This window comes from Myxocyprinus asiaticus, chromosome 20, assembly GCF_019703515.2.
Source record: "Myxocyprinus asiaticus isolate MX2 ecotype Aquarium Trade chromosome 20, UBuf_Myxa_2, whole genome shotgun sequence".
Classification (NCBI taxonomy): domain Eukaryota; kingdom Metazoa; phylum Chordata; class Actinopteri; order Cypriniformes; family Catostomidae; genus Myxocyprinus; species Myxocyprinus asiaticus.
This window is the reverse complement of record NC_059363.1, coordinates 37,850,942-37,877,784: the sequence shown is the minus strand read 5'-3', so window position 1 is coordinate 37,877,784 and position 26,843 is coordinate 37,850,942. Positions and strand designations below refer to the sequence as shown.

General features: G+C 42.2%; 1 protein-coding gene across 2 annotated transcripts in view; it reads left to right on the top strand.

Annotated features, from left to right (window-relative positions):
* The window catches only part of LOC127410941 (leucine-rich repeat and fibronectin type-III domain-containing protein 2-like), a 291,940-nt gene that overhangs the window by 189,662 nt on the left and 75,435 nt on the right, over positions 1–26,843 (top strand). For both annotated transcript variants that reach the window (XM_051646220.1, XM_051646219.1), the window contains one exon: positions 17,148–17,249. The gene's annotated coding sequence lies outside the window, so the exon portion shown is untranslated. The remainder of the gene's footprint in view (positions 1–17,147; positions 17,250–26,843) is intronic.

The following is a 26,843-nucleotide window of genomic DNA, read 5'->3' as shown; positions in this document are numbered from 1 at the left end:
AATTATTTGCTAAAATAGGATTGCAAACAAACATTCTAATGTTTGAAACTCTGTGTTAAGGATGCACTACACTACATTTTGGACAAAATATGAACAGAGAGCTAGTGAGTGTGTCAACTAAATTGCTAAACAATTAGATGAGTCTATTTTGGTTTCTGTGGTGATGCTATTGGACCAATGAATCATGAGAGAAAGAAAGAAAGAAAGAAAGAAAGAAAGAAAATGTATACACAGAAACAGGATATTACTGGGCTCTCTCATATTATTGGTCTTATGTGGAATTACATCCTCCCTGTTTCAAATAAACATTTCTTGGAAGTGAGGGTACTTTTTTCTTTTTGGCCAGTCATGACAAGTGATCAGACTCACTCCAGTGAGCAAGAAAGATTATTGCACTTCACACAGCATCCACACATCCATTTAAAAAAATAACAGAAATTTATAGTAATAAATAAAACGTCATGGTTACTTTCATAACCTCCGTTCCCTGATGGAGGAAACGAGACGTTGTGTCGATGTAGTGACACTAGGGGTCACTCTTGGGAGCCCCAAACACCTCTGCTTTTTTGAAAAAAGGCCAATGAGAATTGGCGAGTGGAATTTGCATGCCACTCCCCCGGACATACGGGTATAAAAGGAGCTGGTATGCAACCACTCATTCAGGTTTTGTGCTGAGGAGCCGAGACCAGGTCCCGGCCATTTCAGTGGGTAGTTCAGTGTTGTGGCAAGAGGGACACGATGTCTCGTTCCCTCCATCAGGGAGTGGAGGTTACGAAAGTAACCAGGACGTTCCCTATCTGTCACTCACTCGACATTGTGTCGATGTAGTGACACTAGGAGTCCCTATACAAAACGTCACAACTATCTGAACTGTGTTACATGAACTGGCGGTGTGTGACGGGTAGACCGCTGTGTGCCTCGTAGCCAGCACACCAGGCCATCACATAACCTCCCCCAACGCTCGGCTAGCCCAGCCGAGGCCTGTTTTCCTCTCTTTTCTCCCCAAAAAGAGTGGGGACCACACCCCACCCAAAAAGGGGGGGGGGGCATTTTGTGTGGAATACGTCACATGGTCTTACTGAGTCTTGTCGGAAGTATGTCATGTGGAGAGGTCCCATGGTAGGTCCTACCCAAAGGGGGAGGAGTTTCTACAGGAGCATGACGACCGGGGGCAGAGGGGCCTCTGCCCAAGGAAGATGCAGATTGCTGACAGGGAAACGATTTTGCAGAAGATATCACATGGGGTCGCCTTCGGGGAACCAGCACGTGGAGCACCTACCTCAGCACAGGGGCTCATTAGCGCACATACTGGGCCGGCAGCAAGTTTCTCCGCAAACTTAACTGCCAGAGGGCTAAGGAGGAAAGTCATCCAGGGAACACAGTCTGTGAACACGACTGGGAGTCAAGAGCGCACGTCTTCAAGGGAGGGGAAAGGCGCTATGCGCAAGTGGTACACCTGGCCAGCTGTCCTTGAATTTACCTGCTCATGCCTGCCAATACACGGGACGAGACTGGCTCAACCCAGAGATTGTAGAACCTCGCAAAGGTGTTGGGTGTTGCCCAGCCCGCTGCTCTGCAGATGTCTGCCAAAGAGGCACGACTGGCCAGGGCCCAGGAGGCTACCACACTCCTGGTGGAGTGGGCTCATAACCCCGCAGGGGGTTGCACGTCCTGAGCCTGATATGCCATCACGATGGTGTCAATGACCCAGTGGGCGATCCTCTGTTTGGAGACAGCGTTTCCTTTCCGCTGTCCACCAAAGCAGACAAAGAGCTGCTCAGAGCTTCTAAGGCTCTGCGTGCGATCCAAATAGATGCTTAAAGCTTGCACCGGACACAGCAACACCAAGGCTGGGTCTGCCTCCTCCTGGGGCAGCACTTGCAGGTTCACCACCTGATCCCTAAAAGGGGTCGTGGGAACCTTGGGCACATAGCCCAGTCAGGGGGTTCAGGATCATGTGAGAGTAACCCGTACCGAGGTCTCATGAGGGGACGAGGCGACGTCTGGAGGGATTCAACCTCCTAGCGCCTCTCAGGAACCTGATGATCAAGTCGTGCTTCCCCAAGTACTTAGTACTTTACCATCTACTACACAGTGATGAGCCGAAATAGCGGCTACATACACCTTCAGGGTGGAGGGGGACAGCCGCCCCTCCAGCCTCTCCTGAAGGAAAGACAGCACCGATCCGACTGCACATCTCTGGGGGTCTTCATGTCGGGAAGAACACCACTTAGCGAACAGCCACCACTTCAAGGCATAAAGGCACCTCATAGAGGGCGCCCTAGCCTGAGTGATCATGTCTACCACCGCAGGTGGTAAGCCACTTAGGTCTTCCGCGTTTCGTCCAGGGGCCAAACGTGGAGATTCCAGAGGTCTGGTCGTGGGTGCCAGATGGTGCCCCATCCCTGAGAAAGAAGGTCCTTCCTCAGGGGGATTTGCCAGGGGGGGCTGTCACGAGGAGCTTGAGATCCAAAAACCACGTCTGAGTGGGCCAGTAGGTTGCTACTAGGATGACCTGCTCCTCATCCTCCCTGACCTTGCACAGGATCTGTGCAAGTAGGCTCACTGGGGGAAATGCATATTTGCATAGTCCAGGGGGCCAGCTGTGTGCCAGCGCATCTATACTGAGGGTTGCCTCGGTCAGGGCATACCAAAGTGGGCAGTGGGAGGATTCCCCGGGAAGCAAACAGGTCTACCTGTGCTCGACCAAATCAACTCCAAATCAGCTTGACCACCTGAGGGTGGAGTCTTCACTCTCCCCTGAGGTTGCCCAGGATGTGAGTGGCTCGTAGCAACTTGAGGCACTGCTGACTCCAGAGGAGGAGACGGCAGGTGAGTTGTGACATGCAACGGAAGCGTAGACCACCTTGAAGGTTGATGTACGCTATCGTCACTGTGTTGTCCGTCCGGACCAACACGTGCTTGCCCTGGATCAACGGCCGTAACCTCCTCAGGGCGAGCAGTGCTGCCAACAGCTCTAGGCAGTTGATGTGCCAATGCACCCATGGGCCAGTCCAGGAGCCGGCGGCTGTGTGCCCGTTGCATACGGCGTACCAGCCCATCTTGGAGGCATCTGTTGTAACCACTACGCACCTGGAGACCTGCTCTAGGGGAACTCCTGCCCGTAGAGATGCAAGGTCGGTCCAAGGATTGAAGAGGCGGTGACAGATCAGCGTGATGGCCACACGTTGTGTCCCGCGGCATCATGCCCATCTCAGGACTCGAGTCTGAAGCCAGTGCTGAAGCGGTCTCATATGCATCAACCCGAGCATTGTGGCCACTGCTGAGGATGAGATATATGCCCCAGAAGCCTCTGAAAAGGTTTCAGTGGAACCGCTGTCCTCCATCTGAACGCCTTCAGACGGTTCAGCACTGACTGTACATGCCCGTTCGTGATGCGTGCTGTCATCGAGACTGAGTCCAGCTCCAAACTGAGAAAAGAGATGCTCTGAACCGGGGAGAGCTTGCTCTTTTCCCAGTTGACCCGAAGCCCCCCTCGGCTGAGGTGCTGGAGCACGAGGTCCCTGTGCACGCACAGCAACTCTCGAGAGTGAGCTAGGATTAGCCAGTCGTCGAGATAGTTGGGCTGCGGCGGAGCCGGTGTTGTTGCTGCAGGAGGACACCCTTGGCGACGAGCAGACAGGGTGCGGGGTCTTAAGCTACGCCGGGGCAGGATATAATGTAAGGCCTCCGTCTGCTTCTTCACCGCCGAGAACTGCTGGGAAAAGTCCTTGATTGCGTCGCCAAACAGGCCAACCTGGGAAATGGGGGCGTCAAGGAACCGTACCTTGTCCTCCTCCCCCATCTCGACCAAGTTGAGCCAAAGGTGGCACTTCTGGACCACCAGGGTGGACAGCGCCGTGAGGTCGGTCACCGAGCACAGTTCCTGCATCAATCCCGGGTTAGAACTAGCCTCGTGCAGTTCTTGTAGCGCCTTGGCTTTGTGTACTTGCATACCGCGAGCACCTTATCCACCTGGGGGATCACCGAATACCCCCTGGCCGCTCCACCATCGAGGGTAGTGAGAGCAGGGGAGCTGAAAGACCGGGACCGGGCAGTAAAAGGTGCCTCCCATGATCTTGTCAGCTCCTCATGCACTTCTGGGAAGAAAGGAATGGGGGCGGGGCATGGCCGGGGGCGGCGCCCCGTTCCTTCTTACGAAAGCCGCGACCCCTAAGTTGCTATGGTCATGTTCTCGCAATGAGGACATGACTCATCCACGAACGATGTCTCCACGTGGGCAGTGCCCAGACACGTAAGACAACGATCGTGGCCGTCAGAAGTGGAGAGATAATGACTGCAACCAGGATTAACACACAAATGGAAAGGCATTTTTAAAAAGACGTTCCATGTGTGCCGCTCTTTTTGTGAATGAAAATATACTCTTTTAGAATATACTCTCTTTTTTCACTCTGCCGAAGCACCCAGGGGCGTTCTCTGCACTCCATGGGTGCAGAGGTGGAGAAGCCGCTGAAATGTGCCATAAATCCAGCAGTTTTGAGGTGCGTCTTTGGAGAGAATTTAATTCAGTGCACTGAATACAACCGCTCAGCTCCGAAGAGAAAATCTGAATGAGTGGTTGCATACAAGCTCCTTTTATACACGTATGTCCGGGGGAGTGGCATGCAAATTCCACTCACCAATTCTCATTGGCCTTTTTTTCAAAAAAGCAGAGGTGTTTGGGGCTCCCAAGTGTGACCCCTAGTGTCACTACATCGACACAACGTCGAGTGAGTGACAGATAGGGAACAAGCAGTGTTTTTACACATGCCCTCCGCCTCAGCTGTACATCATATCATGTGCTGTTATTCAGAAATAATTGTGTGTGTATATATACAGGGGCGGATCTAGAAATTTTTTCATGGGGTGGCAAGGGGGTGACATGAAGACTATGAGGGGTAGCAACACCAAAGCAAGTGCCCATGCGTAGTTCTTTTGGATCAAGGTACCAAGCTTCATTTGTACAAGTACTAGTTCATTAATTGGAGTCACTATCAAATGATAAATATCTATGAATTTGCAATACAACTGCATTTCCACAGGAACCACACATAGTAACCATTTTGCTACTGATTTGCCAACATAAAAAAAAAAAAATCTCCAGAGTACCAAGACATTGTCTATTAAACACATCAACAAATTTTAAATGTTTCTTAGCTTGACATAAAACTGGCAATCTGGAATAAACTTCACATTATGCGTGCCAAATTTTTTATTTTGTTAAGTGTACCCATTTAGTATGCATGGAGTGCATGCATACTAAATGTTATTCTGCTAATAAAATCCTGTAGGCCTATCACCTTTGTAACAGCTGGAAAAAGCCATTTGAAAGGGAACATTAACACAAAGTTAGTTCTAAATAAAAATAAACTCTAGGAAAACTGTACTTTGGGTGGCAGTGCTGCGATACTAATTATTTTATGCACAATAAAAGATTATTTTAAATCACCTATTTTGATAAAGAGTCATTCTTAATGACCATTTCAAGCACTCAAATAGATATTTCACAGAATATGGTAATTTAATCTCCACATCTGCCACTATCAGTTTTATGATTTTGTTAGTCAGTAGTTGAACACATAGATCAGCAATTTAATCAAGAACATGACTGACTGATCTAGTGGTAACTTTTTGCGTCTAGTTTATAGAGGTTCTGTTTCTAATTCACCCAAATATAACTTTTTATTGTAATAAATCAAGATTGCATCTGTATGTCAGTGGATGGGTGTTACACTTAAAAAAAAAAAAAGTTTAATAAAAGATGTGGGGAGACGAGAGTAGCAGAAACAGTCACATTTATTGACCGTTCTGTATTTGAAAAAACAGTGAACTCTGAAATTCAGACAGCGACAACCACAACCTCTCTGCTCCAGCAGCGGGAATCTGTGAGAGAGCATCGGTGACCAAGATGGCACACCCGTGTCCCATCGCACAATCCAGCTATAGAACACTCAGTTTATATAGGAAGGAAACACACTGCGTGCCGGTGCTCCCAATTAACAATCAGCTCACCTGGTTACCCCACACCTGAGAGTAATTAAGAGAGATGGAGATAAAGACAAAACACATGCTCTACATACACACAAACAATACGGCCGAGAAGGCCACCACAATGGGGGACATATTTTGCTTTTCTGTTTCCAGTAAAAGAGTGTGAGCTGCAGAAAAAACTGCTGACACTAAACGACACTGATAACAGCCACAACGAACATTTACCATAAAATTCAAAATACCACATTCCAGCACTGGATCGCCAATCAAAACATACACAGACAGAACAGATGCAATAGAAACTCCTACTCAAGAACTGGAGATGTTTCATCTGGATTATACACATACCTGACGAAAGCTATTTCAGAAAGTGCTGAGGACATGTCTCACCTGATGACAATATATTGAATAATCATTCAGTGAAGACTTGAAAAAAAAAAAAAACAGAGAAATTACTGCTTTTTTCTCCATGTATTTGTCCATATTGTGGTTGAGGAAATAAGCTAAAAAAGACCTAAGCCCACGAGTACCCAAACACTGCACATGCACTGCAGCAGCAAGTAGGCAATTGTCTGCTGCTGTAACCCATCACGCCATTGGCCGCTTCTTATATCAGTTGTCAATTGCGTGACAGGTTAAAGTTCACGTTATTGGCTGATGCTGTAATCAATCACACAATCAGTCTTTGTAGTAATTTGTGCATCTGGTGAGAGTTGAGGCAGTTCAAAATGAATAAACCCCTATACAATATCAACATCTTACATTTATATTTTATACATTTGTATACTTATACTGGGGTGGCAGATGGAGTGGCAATGCATTTTCTTAGGGTGGCATTTGCCACCGTTTGCCACTCCGGTAGATCCGCCCCTGTATATATATATATATATATATATATATATATATATATATATATATATATATATATATATATATATATATATATATATATATATATAGGCACTGCATGTTGACACACAGTCCTGTAATGCAGTGCCTATAAATGTGCCTATATAATAGCACATCTGACTTCTGACAGTGTGTTCCAGTTTTATTTGTATAATACTCCTTACAATACATATTTTTTCTAAAGCAACTTTACAGAAAATAGAAAAAAATAAATAAGTGCATTACAAATCTCCTATTGAGCAATGTCAAGAAAAAATAAACTCTTTAAAAGTGTGTTGCTATGTTCCAGTTTTATTTGTGTAATGGTTTTTACTGTGTGTAGTTCCACAGCAACTTTACAGAAAAATAAATAAATAAATAAATAAATAGTGCATTACAATCCCATGTTGAGAAATGTCAAGGAAATAACTCTCTATAATGTTATGTAGATGAGTAGGAAACCTTGGAGAAAAAAAAAACTAAACTCAGCTCTGGAAGCCCACCTTCTCAAGCTAAAGCCATAGGTTGCATTACCTGAAAGATTTTTGTAATTTCCAGAACTTAAAGGTCACTGATGGATGATCTAAGCTTAAATTATTTATAATAACATTATTACATTATATACATAAGTACATGCACACACAAATTATAATATTAACATAATCCAGACATAAAGGTGCAGTATGTAAGATTCAGAAACCTTTGTTATTAATGACACCTGTGGCCATTAAGTGAACTGCAGCCAGCTACCTGTTGCTCGTACTCGCGCTCGTGCACACGATGCATGATACATTGTCTGCATTTATATGATAGCCTATGTCAGCGTTAGCTAGCTAGCTAGCTTTATCAATAGCTATGGATGATATAAAATAGACTAAAATATAAATATATTGACACAATTCAGTATTTATGCGATTCCATCACAACTGTCATTTTGATATATTGATGCGCTATTGTTTTATAATAATAGAATGTATATATTTTCTGTATAACCAAGTTATGTTACACTAATGAATGGGTCTTTTCGCATTATCTTGAACATTGTCTAGCATTCATTTCATGTGTTATTGTAGTTTATCATGCTGAATATTTACAGATTAACATTGTTTATGACAGTTACTGTAGAGGCAAGATCAAGTTAGCTAAAATTACACAGACTAAGCCACAGATGTAAGCTTACCTGTCCAATAAGAAGAACGGCAATTCAGGGTCGGTTTTGATCCCCAAAACCGAATGGTTCCCTCCAGGAATCAAATGCCCTGCCGTTGTTCACTCTAGTTTTCACTCGACCACGACCATGTTCCCGCTTAGCCAGACGGAATTCAGTAGATAATTTTTTTTTTTTTTTTTTGGCTTACTCCGAGTTTGTGTAGGAGTCGGTGTTGTGCTGGGAGCTGGACTTTTGCTGGATTCCATCTCTAAGGTAAAGTTACCTAGTGTTGCAGACTGTCTGTCTGAGGCAAGGCTCCCAGGAGCGCGCATAAACCTCACATCCTTTGGATTTTCCAAGCAAAAGCGACCTGCTCCCTTCGCATGAAAATCAGTCTACAGGCTTTAATAGGCAACCTAGGAAGTCCGGGAAGGGCTCATTTTTAAGTTGCGTTAAAAGCCGTTCAAACATTGGCAAAAAAAAAAAAAATAAAAAAAAAAAAAAAATTGTTAGATATTGCACCTTTAAGTATTAATAAATAAAAATAAAAATAATTGTTTAATGATTTATGAATATATTGACTTCTAACACTACTGAAATAAAACGATGGGAAAATATTAGGGATGCTGGCAATGCATAACAAAGGGACTGGAGTCGGGCGAGACATGTGTTGGGACAAAGGTGTGGATGTGGCTGCCAAGGTGGATCTGGGCATGACATGGAGCTAGTAAGTAAACCTCATGATGGGCAGGGTGGATAAAAAAAGAAATAATAATAATAATAATAATAATAATAATAAAGAAATAAATATCAGTGACTCTTATATAATAGTGAAAATAGAAAACAAAGTGGAAATGCAGAGTTACTTTGTTAAATGTTGAGCTAACTTAAAGGGGTCATGACATACACTTTTTTATTATAATTTTATTATCTTACCTGTTATCCACTTACATCGTGCAGCCCTTCCAATACAGCCATATTTGAAACACAATCCAAAGAAAATGAACCCAACTCCACAAGACCACAACATTTATAAAACTAAATTTCAGGATTAACATACAGTATAACCCACATTCAACACATTTCATCTAAATATATAAAACTGTTCGCTCAAGCAGCACCATAAACTATCAAACACTCATGACATATGAAATATTAATGAATTAATTTTTTTACTTACGGTTTTGCGGTCCAAGCGTCTTTACTGCCCCATCTTTCAATAACAGTTCCTTTGCTGGGTGCAGAATCTCCAAAATAGGGCATGGTTTCTCCAGAAGGGGGCGGGTTACTCCAAAAGGGGTGAAACTTCCACAGATGGGCTGTGTCTCGTTTGGAAGGCTGCGTCCTCCGGAGGTCACATTTGTCAGCTGCATATGTCATCGAGACAGTCTGAAATGAGACAGTCTCGACACTTCGAATGCAGCCTTCGAATACAACCTTCTTTCACCGGAATTTGGAGGATGCATGAGGTGTATCCTTCGTGGGCACTCACAACCCACAATTCTTTGCTTCAATGGAAATGTCTAAAAAAAACGATGCAAATTTGCCTGTAAATATGATGTTCAAATGCAAGAAATGTTAATTCCCAAGATAAAGTACCGCAGTAGATGGGTGCAGAGTATATAATATGTATAATTATATTAATATATAATTAAAATAAAGTATTAGACGAAAAGTACACGTGTAAAATCTATTTTCTTTTCTCTTTACATCATAACTCTCCTTAAATGTACCTCATGCATTCCCTTCCTGAGGGACTTTCTCACTCAAAGTGCTCGCACTTGTTAAAGAGTGGCGTGCTGTCATAGCTCACGCCTCATTCAAGCCCCGCTCACGAAGGATGTGAGAACCAGGCGTTACACACGGAACAGCATGGGTTTCTCCCAGTCAGTGGCAGCAGCTGAATGAGACACGTTTTAAAAGTTGCGCTGGTACTGCTCTTAAAACGTTACTCGCATCACTGGCAACACATCAAAACGATCAAAGACGTCCACCTGGTTCCTGTTTACAAAAGACCAACAATTAAAAATGGAGCAGATGGTTGCAAAAACTGTCCAGGATGCCTTCTAAACAGCAAGAAACAGCGCAGCTGAATGAAACAGAATAGAGTTCTCCTTTTTAGAGTTATAAATTGACAGTTTTAAAAGCAGTGCAAGATACATGATAGCGGTCAAAGACATTCGTCTAGTGCATGTTTATGTAGAAAAATATTTTAATCCAGGACATGAAGGTGTCCTGTGTAAGTCCCCTTTAAAGTGCACATTAATCTCCCATGACAGGCCCTCTCTCCTCTTCACCTGTGTGACTGACAGAGCACCAGTGGGTGGGGCCAAGCATGCAATGAAGAAAAATAGGCATTGATGTCTTGCTGAAGAGATATATGCAGATGTTTTTGGTCCTTGTGATGTCACAAGTTCCACCAATTCCAAACAAGCCATTTCTGGAGCTTGGTTCAAATAAATGCTATTTTTCTGTTAAGGAGGATGTTTTCAGTTCTGAAACTTAGTGTTTTTTGTTTTTGTTTTTTTTAATAGTACAATTATCTCTTAAATGCCAAAAGATCAAGGAAAATTTGATTCCTCATATCATGACCCCTTAAAATCATACTATGACCCTGGAACATTTACTGCAATAAACTCTGTTGTGAAAAAAAATCATGTCATTTCTTAAATTAAACAAATACGGATTGCATTTGTATCACACTGCTTTAGAAACAAAATTGATGTCAGCAAAAAAAAAAAAAAAAAATTTTGTAAAATCAGACTTCATTTAAGCCCCTAAAAGGTAGACCAACCTGTATTATCTACAGCAGGGGTCAGGAACCTTTTTCACTAAGGAGACCATTTTAAAATTTTTGGTTGATGCATTTTGTTCGAAAGAGCCATTTGCACAAACGAATAATTTACTATTTTCAAAAAAGTTTATATTGCCCATAGACTAAAAAACAAATATGCAAAAGTTAATAGGTAACATGTTGCAATATGGAATTGAGTACACGTGTTTGTGCGGGTCTCCATAAAATTACTTTATAAAAATTTAACTTCCCTTTTGGGCTGGGCAATATGTAAAAAATATTTTAACGATAATTGCCTTTAAAATATCACGATATCAGATTATACGGTAAACCCCCCTGCCAAGGGTCGGTGAATATTTTTGCTTTATTGATTTTGCCTTAAAATTTTTTATTGAAACACGAAAAATTTAAGACATTTCTAAATTCAAAGTGCACTTCAAATTGAACGAAATGAAAAAAGCAATAAAAATAACAAAGTGATTAAAAAATCTTATATATAACCACCTGCCAAATCCAAACATTTACCATCTCCAACGGCCCCATTTGCCATCATGCAAGCATCCACCAATGACACCAGGTGAAAAATTACTAATAGCATACAAATTAAGAACTAAAGTTAATTATAATAATCATTATAATAAATAAGCCTAATAAATTCCCTTGTGTTCCCAAACAATGCTGCCAAATGTGTGTTCTTATCGAATGTGTTTGTATTGCGTTTTGGTAATAAAGTTAATGCTGCCTAAAGAAAAGAAAATAGAACTCAATTTTATGTTCAAGGTGAACGTGTCTTGTATTACTTTATGATTTAATCACTTTCGTCTTTGTTTCTTTAATACAAAGATACCTGTATATATTAATGAACCTGCAGAGCTGCATTCACAATGTGTAAGAGCGAACTGCTCCATGGAAATAAAGCAAACTAAACTCACAGCACCTCACGAGATGATCGGAGATCATTTGCAGCATACTCATAGACTACATTATTCTTGCAAAGAGTTTTCAGTCGAATGAAACTGAGAAAAAGGAGTGATAACTCTTTACATGCGCTTGTTCCACGAGACAGGGTCCCGTTGCACGCCTCTGAACAAACAGCGAATCAGACACGATTGCCTTGAGTTTTGCTCCTGTCATCTGTTTCCCCTGGACTACACTTCCCATAATTCCCTGTCCTCATCACTGCCAGCTGTTCCCTATTGTTCTCACCTGTGTTTCATTTCCTCATTTCCTCCTGTGTATATAATGCCCTGATTTCTACCCAGTCTTTGTAAGTTGTTGTGTTTTTCCTCCTGTTCCCGTATCAGTTCCCAGCATAGATATAATGTTTGTTTTATTTCTTAGTTCCAGTGTTTTCCATGTTATTTTGTACCTTACTTTATTTCTTTATTAAACTTCTGAAAGCCGCATCTAGATCCAGTTCTCATGACTTCCTTCCAAACGTTAGAGAACAACTCACCACAAAATGGATCTAGCAGCATACTTTGTGCAACTGAGCCAGGCAGACTTATCGATAAGGGAATACTCCCATTTCTTCAGCACTGTAGCCTGCCACACAGGATTTGATGATTCCACCCTGAAATCCATATACCGGATCGGACTCACAGCTCGCCAGTGGAGGGAATTGCCAGAGACCGGAGATTACACGTGGGAGGAATATGGTGAAGATAATATTAGAAACTCTCGCTTCAGAGGATCCTCCTCTCTCTATCCCGAGCCTTCCACACCTGAGTCTGCTCCACGCCATGTCACAGCCACGCCTCAGTCTGCTCTGTGCCTTGTCACAGCCACGCCACAGTCGGCTCCACACCTTGTCACAGTCAAGTCTGATTCTGCTTCACACCATGTAACGGCCACGTCTGAGTCTTCTCCATGCCAAGACACATCCAAGTCCGAGTCTGCTCCACACCACGTCACAGCCAAATCTTCTGCGACTCCTTGCTCCAAGCCTCCCGTGGCCCCTGTCTCGAAGCCTTCCATGGCCCCTGTCTCCAAGCTGAATGATCTGCCACTGATGTCGGTGCATAGGGCCATGAAGACCCTTCCTCACAAATTGTCAGTGCCCACGCTTGCCACGGCCAATGAGCTGGAAGCCCCGTCCATCCCAGAGCCAGCGTTGCCAGCCTCGTCCGTCCGTTCACGACCACAGAGGTCGTTCCCACATCTCTGCCCATGCTCACGACCACAGAGGTTGTCCCCGAGTCTCTGCCAGCATTCACGACCACATAGGTCATTCCCGAGACTCTGCCCGTGCCCACGACCACGGAGGTCATTTCCCAGTCATCCAGGACTCTTTGTCTTGAGCCTGGCATGGCTCTGCCTTCCACGGCTTTGTCCCTCGAGACGGCTTTGCCCTTTGAGCCTCCCATGGCTCTGCCTTCCACGGCTTCGCCCCTCGAGCCTCCTATGGCTCTGCCTTCCACGGCTTTGTCCCTCGAGACGGCTTTGCCCTTTGAGCCTCCCATGGCTCTGCCTTCCACGGCTTCGCCCCTCGAGCCTCCTATGGCTCTGCCTTCCACAACTTCACCCCTCGAGCCAGTCACGGCTCCACCTTCCTCTGCGCTTCTATCTGATGGAGGGTCCAGAGTTTTACCCACAGATCATCTTGCCATGAGTGTTCTGGAAGGATGTCGTGCATCAGATGCACTATGAGCCAGTGGGTGGACACTTCGGGGTGGAGCGGACGATGTCCTGGCTGCAAACCAGGTATTACTGGTGCCAGTTACACTCTGGTGTCGCACATGCACCAGCTGTGCTGCAAAGGCCCAACCCACAAAGAAGCCTCAAGCACCTATGTGCACTGTATGAGTTGGGGTTCCTATGGAAATTATCACTGTTGACTTGATGGATCCCATGAATGAAACTGAACGTTTCAATCATTACATTCTTGTGGTGTAGGACTATTTCACTAAGTGGCTGGAAGCCTGCCCAATGGCCAAGCTGTCACTGTTGTAGAGATTATATTTGCTGAATGGGTGTGTCGCTACAGAGCACTGTCGACACTACATAGCGACCAAGGCTCTAACTTTGAATCTGGGGTCTTCAAAACAATGTGTGACCTACTGAGAATTGAAAAGACCCGAACAACACCTTTCTGACCTCAGTCTGATGGACAAGTCGAACATTTAATGCTACCCTCCAGAAAATCCTGGCCACCACTTTGGAACGTTGTCACTGGGAATGGGATCTCATGGTTCCCTTTGCTGTGATGGCTTACCGAGCTACCAAACATAGCTCCACCAGCTTCACTCCAAATATGATGCTCTTTGGGCAGGAGTTGACGGAGCCCATTGACCTAGTAGCAGGAATGCTCCCTAGCAATACCTCAGCTCAAACTCCCCCACAATACATTGCTGAGATGAGAGAAAGGCTGGAGTTGGCACATCAAATTGCCAGAGATGCACTGGGTCGATCTGTCGAGCGTGCCAAAAAGCAATACGACAAGAAGGTTGCGAGAACATACTATAAGGTCGGCAATGCTGTGTGGTACCTCATAAAAGGGACTAAACTGGTGAAAAATAAGATCAGGAAGTTCCTTCCTGCTTATGAGGGTCCTTCCTTCATCCTAGGACACCTGGATGATTTGGTGTATAGGATTCAGAAAAGTCCAAAGACAAAAGTGAAGGTCGTTCATCATAAGCTCAAGCTGTTCCATTCCCGGCAACCCCTGGAGAATAGCTGGGTGTTTAAAGGAAGTCTACTCCCAGTCTTGCAGCCAAGTTCAGTGATCTTGACCTGGACCTCTCTTGCCTGTTTGCGGAAGAACCTGTAAATGTTAGCGGCATGGACAAAGTGCCTGTACTTGTGTGTCAATTACAGAACAGGAGGATAAAGATGTTCAGTGCAGTGAAGGTAGCACGGTGCAACAGAGTAAAACAGGGACTGTTAACAGCCAAATGGGGGGTAGGCCGTAACGAGTTAGGGGACCACCAAAGTGGTTTGGTGACTGGAAAAATTGATGCTTAATTACTTGAGAAAAGACACTTTGTTGACAATACACTATTGTTCTACTGTTTGTTCTACTGACAAAAAGAAAAAAAAAACTCTGAAGCATGTTGCCTGTAAAATTTTCTGTGTAAACCCAGGTGGATTCTATCTGTTGTGTAATTGGTCTATCATGGGGGGGCACTCAGCAAACCATATTTGAACTGGATTACTGTTGCTTTCAAAATGGACTGTGTATAGTGAACTCTTAAGTCCCCCCAGCACAGTGCTGCCTTATGGACTGTTTACCCTGTCATGTGGGGTTGGATTATATGGGCCAGTGTCTATTGAGTGGAGTTTGCTAAAATGGACTGTATGCTCCATCAAATGGAGTTGCCTTCGGACTGGTAAAAAAAAAAAGAAAATGGGAGACAGTATGTTGAATGTATTTCTGTCTGTTATTTGCACTGTGAAATTATGTTGATGCATTTCATGTTAGTTATGTAAGGGGTGCTGGATTGGTATTAGAGTTAATCACCATCCAGAGTGGGGGTAGTGTTGTGGGGGAAGGGGGGGGGGACTATTACTTCAAGGTTGTAAGACTGTGGGGTTTGTAGTCCTAACGGAGGGAATTATAGTGTAGAGCCAAGGAGGGCGGGGCCGGGCTGGAATGATGCACGCCTGGTCCCCAATCAGCCTGACGGGCCGCGCGAGGGATAAGGGCGGCCGGGGACGACAGTTCGAGAGAGAGAATTACAGGCAGCTGTACTGTGTGTTTATGGTTGTGTATTTTTGGTTAAGTTGTTTATTAAATTATTAAGTTGTCAAGCCGGTTCTCGTCTCCTCCTTTTCATCGAACCCCCCTTACACTGGTGCCGAAACCCGGATAAAGGAGGCGGCGAGAACCGGCTTGACAACTTAAATAATAATTTAATAAACAACTTAACCAAAAACACACAACCATAAACACACAGTACAGCTGCCTGTAATTCTCTCTCTCTCGAACTGTCGTCCCCGGCCGCCCTTATCCCTCGCGCGCCCCATCAGGCTGATTGGGCACCGGGCGTGCGTCATTCCAGCCCGGCCCCGCCCTCCTTGGCTCTACATATGGGTAATGAAGTCTGGAGAAAGCATGGTTGTCTGTGTGGCTCGGTGAAAAGAAGGGAGAGCCATAAAGTTGTTTTTGTTACATTCTCTTAAGCCACCTGGGAATTTATGTTCACTGTAACACTGAAGATTTTATTATATGGATATGTGCTGAGGAAATAAAGCAGCATGTTTTGGATAATTTTGTCCAACTCATCATTTACACGAACATGAACTAAACGAACTGTTACACACTCACAGCTGCTGAGATCGCCGCTGGGGTAAAAGGTAACACCCATAATAATATAAATATCTATACTGTAACATTGCCAGAATGAGTCTAAAAGAATTAAATGTGTAACATAGCTATGATAAAAGAATTAGTACCCCCTTGATTTGATTTGATTATTTATTGTATAAGAGCAGCAATATGCATTGTGCTGTTAATGAAATACAGAAATTAAATGAGATATGCCTGCCACTAGGTGGCATAGGGCATGCAGCAACAGATGATCCTTCCCCTTTAAGGAGAACAGCGGATGCAGACATATGAAGTCAAGAAGAAACTTTGTGATTTAACATGCTATAGGAGCGACCAACAGAAAGCGGGTAGCATCATCTTAACTTAGACCCTGTACACTGAATTACTTAAGCTTAATGACATGCATGAATATTGAATTCTGATTCCACAATGAGGAGTACACTCAGGCATGCAAACGCTGTGGTAAACCATGAGCAAAGTGAACCTGACTGGCACACCTGTGTGACGCAACCGACATGCTGGCGGAACACGCAATTATTCTCACGCCAAACATGATAAAATACTTATTGTCACTTAAAAAGTGATTGCTGATGCAGTATAATGAATATGGTGAACAGTGAGTTGAAAACATTGATAGCATAAAAGCATAAAACCCCAACAGCCACCAGCTAGTTGTATGACAATTGCTCCCCCAAAAGAAGAATAAACAGCAAACTTACCTTGATGTCCACGCTCCTCAGTGCAGCTGGCCTCAATCAGCAAAACACACAAGATAGGTAAAACGCGATGTATATTCCAATATGAAGCGAATGTTTGCTTGAAAAGTGAAGGTATAGCATGAAGACGATTGTGAGTTTCACTAACATGCAAGTGAGTGAAAACAAACAGTGGCGTAACAAGCAATGAACAACAGGTGTGGATCCTATAAAGCAGAGGCTGGATTATAATTGGATGAGATACCTGAATTGAATGAAAGGCATAGTGCTGCTACATGTCTACCTGACAGAACTACAGCTAATGCTTCCATTTATTTTCCTTTTTTTTTTTTTTTGTAGACTGGGAGGCTATTTTTGGAAAACCAGGGTGTAAGCTGCTGTCTGAGAGTATTTAAAACTGAGGCTGCAAGAAGAAACCATATGGCAGAAAACACAATATAGGTAAGATGGAACTACTTGTTGATGTGGAAGAGTGCATGGATTTACACCCTTTGATTCAATCAATTTACAATTCTACCTGCTTTACTTGTCATTATCGTTCTTTGACAGTGACAAAATGGCTTTTCACACTGCACTTAATACTGGGTTATCGTCTTTTTAAACCCCCATTTTAACCCCTGGTAAAGCAACGTTTTACACTTGTAATTTAGAAAGGGGGTTAGTTCTCAGTAAGAAAACTCTCAAAGTCCAGGGGTTCCAGGTGTCAAAGGTTAGACTTTATTGAGCAAAACAACAAAGCTGAGATGCCAGCTGTATCGTCCATCGTCTCATACAAAGCTTACTTGTTTATACACTTCTGTTATCACACATTACCTCATAAGCACACTTCTCTTTGCCATTTTAACCAATAAGCATGATTTTCCATTATCTTTGTTTGCCACTGTTATCTCACAGACTCTCTGGCTTCTTTTTAATGGTGGAATCTTAACACTTAATTTATTTTTAACTTTTATAATGAAAGTATACATTCTAAGTAAATAGAATATAACAATCTAATAGATTACTTGGCTATTGGCTATGCCATTCAGTGCTTTGAAGAGTACTTTTCTGTCATGGTTGAGCGCCCAGGTTTCTTTCAACAAGGTCACGAAGACCTTACAGTCTCATCTTTGTTTTCCTGGATTAAAATAATGCTCAAACTATTCTATATAAGTACTTTTTCTATGTTTGATATAAAAAAATATAATATAATATATAAAAAATATACTATATATTCCCACCTTTGAGACTCCCCAAAGTCTCACCTCTCTTGCCCTTACCCAGAGTGCAACCTCACAAGTCAGTCTCCTTCATTTCTATCAAGTGACCAATGCAAGCCACACATTCCTCTAACAATGTTCTGCTCTTATGAAACTGTACTCCAGAGTAGAAATAAGACCAAACATCTCCCCCCACATTTGGCTAGGAGGGAGTAAAAGATCTCATCTCCCTAACAAGGTTCTTTCTTGGGGGTGACATCAATCAAAAACAAATCAACTTCTTGTATAAAAGCATGTGTGTGCAGATTTAGCCTTGCGTTATGTAGAGTACATCAGTGATTAGACATATTTCAGTAGATTAACATACTTCAGTGATTAAACAATCTCAGCAAATTACTCAGCATGTGATATGTCCCACAGTGCCAGAGGAACTCACAGACATTTCCGGTAGCCTGGAGTGCTATCTGGTGGTGTTGGAGCAGACAGTGTTTTTTTTTAAACCACAAGTAGAGTCTTGCTCTTGCTGCTAAGCACTGAGGTGCTCGTCGATCCTTTCATCATTTTGTGGTGTCTTATCCTCTGGCCCTCCAGTGGTACTTCCAGTGTTTTTAAAGTTTAAACATGCATACTATATTTCATTTAAAAGTAATTTACTTGGTTAATAGTACCTTCAGAAATGATTCAAACAATAAATTATATTCAAGGAATACATAACTTGATTAAACGACAACATCATAAATTGAATGTTTAAAAGAAAAGGATAAATGACTTCAGAAAAATTCGAAAAACTAAAAGAGTAATAACTTCAGGAAGGGGCGTATGCCAAAATCTTCCTGCCTACCCTATCCAATCTAAAGTACTACCTAATTTTGTTATAAAAGAAAATACAATGAGTATGCTGACCCCCTTGCTATCCAAAAACAACAGAAAATTATAAATAGAGAGTCAAAAATAAAAGGCTCCCCTTCCCTACCACTCTTGTGTAATTCCAGGGTTTTACTAGAATTCGTCCAGCTCATCCAGTCCAGGGCCTATGGTACATATGGTGGCCCCAATATAAATTCCAGATGGCTTTACAGACACATTGATCATCTGTTTGGCTGCAGCACTAGCCAGCATGGATCTGAGGAGAGGCACAACACAACAAAACAACAACAGCTATGGCTATTATTACTCCCACTTTAATAAGCCATTCTTTCCAGGATCCAAATAGTTTGTCAAACCAGTTTCCAAAATGCTGATCTCTTCCTGTGTTTTCAGTCATTTCCTGCCCAGACTTTTCAGCTTCTTCATTGCTTCAGTAAAGGATCCATCAGGAGCTGTATTATTTGGGATATAAGTACAACAGTCAGCTCCAAACATTACACAGACCCCTCCTTTTTCTGCTAGCAGCCAATTTAGTGTCTGTCTATTTTGCCATGCCATTTTACTTGTAGGTCCTAGTTGTTCTCCTAAGGCCTTCACTGCATCATCAGTGTAATTTATGAATCTTTGCTGATTGTAGTAAATGTAATTAATCCATTCTGTATTCTTATTGGGTGTTATCCATATCATTTCCATATCCGTTGAGTGTAGACTCAAAGCCTGATTTTATTTCATCACTAGCTTTAAATTCCTGTGGTATTCCTCTTGGTTGACCAATTGCATCTAAGTATACATTAGGGTCAGGCTGATAAGCTCTTTTTACTCTATAATTTGTCTGTACAGTCTCTCTAGACTCATTTGGGGTTTCAACTTCATTTGGGTTCCATGTTAACATTATTGTTTCTTGCACCAGTCTTACTCTGGTACATATTCTTTCCACCCTTTAGGTAATATAGCTCTCAATCGTTTTCCTCCACAAATCTAAAAAATAGTCTGCTATGGCTACTGTTTGTTCCTCATATATTTTTTTTTTTATCACAGGGGAAACTAAAGTTTGGTTTTCACAGTTAATAAGACATCTTTCCCCAGATTTACCCAAACAAAACTTATAAACTCCTTCCTGATCATACATTTTTTCGTCCAGATGCCAAATTATTGCACATTTGCCTCGAAGTTTTCCCATATCTACCTCTCCTTTGGATTTATTAAAACACTCATATTCAAAAGTACAGTTTATTACATATGCTAAGGGGTTTTCTCTTTTTCTCGCATCTATTGGAATGTCAAAATATTTACAGTCATCTCCCCGTCCTTCCCTATCGTAATATTTTTGAAATTTTGGATGTCCTAAAAATGCCAGACACTCGGCTGGACAAAAGGGTGCCTTTTCCCTTTTAACACAATTTTGTGAGTAATATTGGGCACAATGTATATAATCATGTTGGTTGGGCACTACTGTAAGCTTTTTCAGAGGTGATGGTGAACATAACATGCAACTAGACATTCCTGATTGTTTTACTGTGCACTCTGCCCATTTGAACCAGTCATTTTGATGTGCATTCTCTAGAAATCGTTCTTTTTCCAATAATGGGTCTGCTTTATCAATACCACCATACGGATCCTGATAATCTTCATAGTCATCATAAGAGGGGCTAAAAGACCTATTTTTAATGTATTTATTTACTTGAATACCTTGTGCCGGGTCAGTAGCATTATGGAGACCATTCGGGAGACCACTCAAGGGCTGAGAAGTCAATTGTGGGAAACTCTTCCCACCTTGGATGTGGAGATTGGTCTCTGGAAATCCTTGGGTCTGGGGCAACTGCTGCATCAGCTGTATCAGCATCAATATAATGTCAGAACCTCTCTCACCTTCCTGTTCTGTCTCTGCTGACTTCAGTACCTCCTCCTGCAGTTGTATTTCATTTCTTGCTTCAGCATGTTTAGTTGCCCTAGAATGAGGTGTAACAGTGTTACTAGTCTCTCCTTCCTGCTCTGCCCTTTCCTCTCCTTTTTCTGCTCTTTCTTGGTCATGAGCTTCAAGTTCTCTTTCAACTTCAGGAGAATCAACATCTAAATCTTACTGATCATCTTCTGCCCTATCTATTTGAACTTCTCGTCTTCTTGTTCTCAATATAGGCACTCTAGTGCAGTGATTCAAATGATACCATGTTGTACTACCCTCTACCTGTACTGCTGTTGGGGTTGCCCTTACTACTTTATAAGGTCCTTCCATTCTGGGTTCATTCCATCTCCTCCAAAAAACTCTCAGGTACACTTGGTCTTCATGAACTATGGGACAGGGTGCTTCTTCTTCTTCCCTGGGTCCCCTGCTCTGTTCCTGTGAATAAATGGCTTCATGTATAGCAGTTAGTTGTCTCATGTAAGCCCTTAATTCCATCTGCAACTGTTCTAGAAGTGGGCCTTCATAAGGACCTCTTAAGTATGGTAGTGGCATGGGTCTGCCTGTTAGCATTTCATGCGGTGTTAGATTGGTGATTCTATTGGTCTGCATGCGGTAACTCAGTGCAAGAGGTAGAGCATCAACCCAATTGAGTTTAGTGTCAGCACAAATTTTGTTGAGCTTAGCTTTGAGAGTTCCATTTACTCTATCTACCATTCCCTGTGACTGTGGGTGATAGACACACCCTAGTCTCTGTTTTATTCTCAGCTGTTGCAACACTGTTTTCACTGTTTTTTGAATGAATGCTGATCCATTGTCAGAACTAATTTGAGATGGTATACCAAATCTTGGAATGACTTCTCTAGTCAAAAATGTTATCACAGTTTGAGCTCCCTGATTTGCTGACAGTACTGCTTCTACCCATCTGCTGAATCTGTCTGTTATCACCAGCATGTATCTTTTTCCTCTCACAGATTTTATCATATCCACATAGTCTATTACCAGATGTTTAAATGGTCCTTCTGGGACTGGTATGTGACCTACTGTATTGGTGCAGATGTACACTTTCTGACATTATTTTGGGCTCAAACTTCACATTCAGCTAAAAATTCATCTACCATTGCCTGTAGGTATGGGGACCAATATCCCTGTCGTTTTATTTTTCTAATCACTTCCCCCCTTGCACAATGGTCAAAACCATGCGCATCTATGATTAGAATAGTAAGGAGTGCTGTTGGAGCAATCTTGTGTCCTTCATGTGATCGCCATATACCATTTACATCCCTGCTTGCACCTCTTTGTTGCCATACCCTGTGTTCATAAGTGCCAGCTTGTTGCTGCATACGTGTTGTATTATCTATTTGGGGTTGAGGCTGAATCAAAACTGAAGATGCCATTACTGCTACTTGGCATCATGAGGCCCTCTTGGCATATAAGTCTGCAGCATTTTTACCCTGAATGATAAAATCATTGCCTTTTTTGTGTGCTTGACATTTGATGATAGCCAATCTCTTTGGATGCATCATGGCTGAAATGAGCTTGATTATTTGGTCACCGGGCTGGATTGGTGTCCCATCACACTTTTTGAATCATCTTTGTTTCCAAACTGCTCCAAATAGATGGCACACTCCATGTGCATATGCAGAATCTGTATAAATATTAACAGTTTGATTTTTAGCCAATAGACAAGCTTCAGTCAGTGCTTTTAATTCAGCCAATTGTGCCGAGCATGGCTGCTCACAATGCTTGTTTTTGGCTTCTCTTTTGACAATAGCATACCCAGCATGATTTCCCAGATGATCTCTAAAGCATGACCCAGCGACAAAATAATCTGCCTCTGCTTCAATGATTGGTGTTGATTCTAGATCTGGTCTTAAACGAGTAATTGGCTGGGTTTACTGTTGTGCATCGCTTTATGGTGATGTCTGGGTAAGGTAGCAGTGTTGAATATGTCAAACACCTAGCTTGGTTTAAAACAAATCTACCTTGTTCTAATAGTTCTGTTAGTTTATGATAAGTGTAAATTATTACTGGGTAGCCCATTGTCACAGTGGAAGTGTTGTCATAAGCAAAATACACTGCTGCAAGTCCTTGATATCATGGCGGGTAGCCTTGTGCTACATTGTCCAATTTGGTGCTATAATAAGCAATTGGTTGTTTTTTTTTCTTCCACTACAAGTTTCCTGCATTAAGACTGCTGATGCATATCCATGTTTTCTATCTCCTACATACAAATGAAATGGTTTGGCATAGTCTGGGGTTGCTAGACTGGAGCTGTCTGAAGCTCTTTTTTTCAATGATTCAAAGGCAATGATCAGTGCATCAGTATCCTATGTTAGTCGAGTCCGGAGATTCTGATGCCCTGTCTGTTTCATCAGTGCCCTTAAGGGAGCTGTTTTGATAGCATAATCTTCTATCCAATCAGCACTAAAACCTGTCATGCCTAAAAAGGTCATCATTTGTCCCACTGTTTGTGGTTGAGGTGCTTTACTTATGCCTTCCAATTGGCTTGGTGATATAGCTTTAGTTTTATGTGCAATGATTTGTCCTAAGTATTCTACCTGTGGTAGGCAATATTGCAGTTTCTCTTTAGAGACCTTGTGGCCTCCTTCAGCTAATTTAGTGAGCACTATGATAGAATCTTGGTGACATTGCTCTAATGTTGTAGAACAAATCAACAGATCATCTACTTATTGTATCAACGTGCTATTCAGTCTAAAATCTTCCAAATCAGTTTTCAAAACTTGATTGAACACATGTGGTGAATGTTTGAATCCCTGGGGTATTCTGGTGTATGTATACTGTTTACCTTGATAGGTGAATGAAAAAAAGGTGTCTGCTTTCATCTGCTAAAGGGATGCTGAAAAAAGCAGAGCACAGGTCAATAACGGTAAAATAATTGGCAGCAGGTGGAACATTAGTCAACAGTGTATGTGGATTTGGAACTTCTGCAGGCCAGTCTTCCACTACCTTATTAACTGCTCTCAAATCATTTTGATTTGTCTGCCTTAGCAAATGGCAATATGGGTGTGTTGCAATGGCTTGCTGTTTCAATCAGTACTCCTGCCTTAATCAATCCTCAATAGTCTTTTTATTTCCTTCTTCAGCTTCCTGATTCAATGGATATTGTTGTTTTCTTGGTAACTGTGCTCCTGGCCTGAGTTTAATCTTAACTGGATTAGCAAATTTCACTAAACCTATATCTGTATCATGTTGAGACCACAATTCAGCAGGTACATGTGTTTTTTTTTTTTTTTTTTTTTTTTTTTCATTTCTAACATTAATTCAACTGTTTTTGAATCCAATTTTTCTTTTTGTTTAGTTGTCACCACAACCCTTGGGGTCATAATGGTTGTACACAGAATTTTTAAGTATGTTTTGTCCAGTGATTCAAAAATTAAAGGATTATCTGTTTCCTCCCACTTTTTCCTTTCTGCTCTCTTCATCATTGGTCCTAAATCTTTTGCCTGACTTCCCTTACTTGCATATAAGGTAACATGTGGAGCTGAATCAGGTACTTGAAACCATTTTTCAATGAAACTACATTTCTCAGTTTGTAGTGCTGTTCCTTCTGGCCCTACAATTATGTATTGTGAACTCAATGGAACTTATTGTCCTTTTGTGTCACTCGACCATTTCTTTTCAAGCTCTGGGTCCCTACCTGGATCATATATTATAGTACAATGAAATTCAGTTTTTGACAAGCTTGATTCACAAAGCTGCTCTTTGATGTATTTTCCCCATTTGTTGACTTTTTTTTTTTCTACATCTTTTCCTAAATCTCCTAACCAATATATATTTGCTTGTGGCTCTTGGGGTTCTTGGAATTTTGTGACAGTCATTTGTTTAATTCCCCTGCTGTCTATGAATATTCCCTCTGGAGAGCACCATATCTGCAAATTCATTTTACATATGGCATCCCTTCCTTACAAATTAACAGGTGTTTGTTCTGATACTAGAATGGGAATTTTTATCTCTGAATCTTTTACTTGTATGCTAACTGGAGCCATCATTGGAATTAGCTGCGTAAATCCAGAGAATCCTACTGTCTTTACATATTTTCCAGACTTGGGGAGGTGAGAGGCATAATTTCGATTTATACACGTGAACGTAGCTCCAGTGTCTAGCATAACTGGTGTTGTTTTGCCCTCTATTTTAACTTGCAGCATAGGTTTTTGATCAGCATCAGATGATATTGTTGGAAGCTGACCCCTCCCTGTAGGATCCTCTTGGCAGCCCTAGTAGCCCTGTTGTGGTCCATGCCACAGGTTGACTGGACCTAGTGCTTGAGCTTGATATTCTTGCTGCCATGGATTATTGCTTGGACTTGGTGGTTGGTCATTTTGCCATGGATTGGTGGGGCAGTCTCTTCTATTGTGTCCTGGCTGATTGCATCCCCAGCATATTCCTAGTGGGCCATTCATTCTTTGCTGGCCACTGTTTTGTCTCCCTCTTCCTCTTCCTCGTTGTTGTTGTTGTTGTTGTCTGTTCCAGTTTCTGTTGTTTGGTTGTTCTGGTTTTAGGTAGATTACAATTGGTGCTGGTGGCTGTGGCGCATTTCCAGCTGTTGTCATTGCATTCTGGATCATAGGTACCGGTGCTACTAGTGTGGTCTGGGCAGCGGGGGCAGACATGTTCACAGGAGCCATTACTGCTGTTTGTTCTTCTTTTTCTTTTACTGCAGCTTAAATCTTCTTTCTTTTGCCAGTCAGTTCTTCAAGTTGTAGTTGTGTCAGCTTTCTCTGCAGTTCTCTCTCTTGTTTTTTTTTTTTAGTTTCAACTCATTCTTCCTGTATTGTCCATAGCATGAGTCACATGTTCACAGAACTCCCTGTGTGTCTTGGAATTCAGTCCAAATAAATCTTCCAACTTGGCCTTCACTGGGGGTAGCATAGCATCTACTATGGCTGTTCTGAGTAATGTTCACTTGATCTCCTTCTGGGTTTCTCTCCAGCTCTTGTTTCCATCTTCTTAGTTGTCTCTGAATGTAGGTGGAAGGATTTTCTGTTTCACCTATTGGTTCTCCTCTCAGAGATTTTGGGTCCATTCGTGTTGGGTATTCTTTTCTCAATGCTGTCCATACATAAGCACGATGTCCGTCAATGCATCCCCATCCATTTTTGGATTATCAATTGCTCCTCTTAGATATACTTTTCCAAGGATCTCATTCATCTTGGATCCCCCCAGGCATTTAGCAAGCCTGTGGCAGCTATTCCTCCTGCCCAATGCATAAAAGTGAGAGATGGGGTTAATTCTATTTGACACCCTCCCCATAGAACCACAGAAACATTTAATTCACTTCTATAACAATATTCTAAATGAAAAGGTTCAAGGGAATCAATGAGAGCTTCTCTCTCTACTTTGTTTAAAATTATCCTTCCTCTCTTTGTCCTTTTCCCTCCTTCTTCTATACAAATCACTCATTATTTACAACAGTTGATTGTAATTGTATTACTTCTTTTTATTTTCTCTTGCCTCCGTGTATTTCCACCCACACCTGTTGTATCTGTTCTGGGTGTCTTCTTAAAACAATTGCTACTTCAACCTTCCTATAGTCCCATTCATTGTGCAGACTGGTGTTATTTCTTCACCTTGCCCTCGAGCTGACAGCAAGGTAAACATTATTTAAGATTGTTGCTCCTAGTCTCTCTGGCTGATGGCTCCCTTAATTCCTTAGGGAACGTCACATCTGAGATAGGGGATATACACCGAGTTAATTGGTATTTCTGAGACACTGCTAATTGCCCCAATTGAGTAGGACTCAGCATATATTTTATTTTTATTTTTTATCAATGGCTCAACATTCAAATGTTTATTTACTATTGCTCGCCAGTCCACACAGCCATTCTTGTTCTATTTCCCTCAAATTTGTGATTGTAGTCATTTTTTTTTTTCAGAAACTCTTTCTTCTTTTGTTCTGTCAATTCCTTTATTTGTCCTTTATAATCTATATATTCAGACTCTTTCCAAAAATGATTACTAATGCCTCTTGTCTCTATTAATGTCCTGTCTAATTCTCTCCTTTCTTCTGCTTCAGCTAATCTAGCTAAACGTACTCTTTCAAACTCT